The sequence below is a fragment of the Triticum aestivum genome, chromosome 7B (genome assembly GCF_018294505.1).
Source record: "Triticum aestivum cultivar Chinese Spring chromosome 7B, IWGSC CS RefSeq v2.1, whole genome shotgun sequence".
NCBI classification, from domain to species: domain Eukaryota; kingdom Viridiplantae; phylum Streptophyta; class Magnoliopsida; order Poales; family Poaceae; genus Triticum; species Triticum aestivum.
In genome coordinates this window covers 731,402,081-731,403,309 of record NC_057813.1, presented here as the reverse complement: position 1 = coordinate 731,403,309, position 1,229 = coordinate 731,402,081, and the positions used below count along the sequence as shown (strand labels likewise).

General features: G+C 38.2%; 1 protein-coding gene across 1 annotated transcript in view; it reads right to left on the bottom strand.

Moving 5' to 3' along the window:
- LOC123158657 (protein FREE1) overlaps nucleotides 1-1,229 on the bottom strand; it is a 19,460-nt gene that overhangs the window by 4,783 nt on the left and 13,448 nt on the right. The gene's annotated exons all lie outside the window — the stretch shown is intronic.

Genomic DNA, 1,229 nt, shown 5'->3' with positions numbered 1-1,229 from the left:
AGTAGGAGGGGGCGGAGTAGTCCCCGGCGCCGGCGGGATGCATCTCCGGCGGGCGGGCGGGCGGCGGATCGGGGAGGGGGTGGGTGGGTGAGGTCGCCGGTGGGTGGGGGAGGGGGGGACGGACAGAGGAAGGAGACGACTGGTGAGAGCGTGGGCGCGTTTGCGATAAGGACCCTGGTGTGTGTGTGCTGTAAGAAAACTTGATTGCAGTTGGGAAACTGCTCATGTTTGGCCTGGAGCGAATATCGGTGTATAGTAAGGTGCAAAATGAAAAACTGTTCTTGTGTGCTAAGATGGACATGGAACAAGATTCCATCAAAGGATGGATTTTTCTGACCAAAAATGTCATCAAGGATTCTTTTCTCTTTTCAAGCTAAAGAAAAAGATCCTTTTCTTTCGGTGGTTTGCCGTCCATTAATAGCCTGTTTGGTAGCCTGCATCGACTTTTCTGGTGCCGCCTGTCGGGGGAGCTATATCTCGCTTCACGCGAGGTAGAAGGTTCTCTTGGCTAAGGCTTTTCCGGCACATTTTCCGCGCGTTGATCTCTTTCGCTGTCGCTCTGTTCACGGTTCTTTCGTTTTATTTTCTTTTTAGGTTGTTTCTCTTTTTTTTCGGTTTTCTTGTTTCTTTGTTATACATTAATTTTCTTTGTTTTTTGATCGGGTTTTCCTTTTTTCTCCATTGTACTTCAATTTATTTGTTTCTTTACTGGTTTTCCTCATTTTTCTTTGGTTCTTTTTTCTTTTCTTTTTCTTTTTCTTAGGGTTTCTTTTCTATCTTTCTTGTTTTTCACGGTTTTCTTTGTGTCATTCTCGGTTTCACTATTCTCAATTCTTTTTGCGGTGGTTTTCTTTGGTTTTGTTCTTTTTCTTTATTCTTTTGATTCCATTTGTTTATTTTTCAGTTTTTGTTGTTTTTTTGTTTATATGAAGAATGTTGATCATGTATTTTCAAATTGTTAAATGTGTATAAAAATATTTTTGACGTATACAAAAAGTTTACAAAACACATTCAAGAAAAATAGATACCAATATTACTGATGTATATGGAACATATACATTGTGTGTAAAAATTGTTTATTGCCATTAATAAAATGTTAAACACATGATCAACATTTTTTACACATGTTTAACATTTCTAAAATACATGATCATTTTTCTTTTCATACACATTGTAAATATTTGGTATACATTTTTTGTATACATGGGAAGCATTTTTTCTATATACAT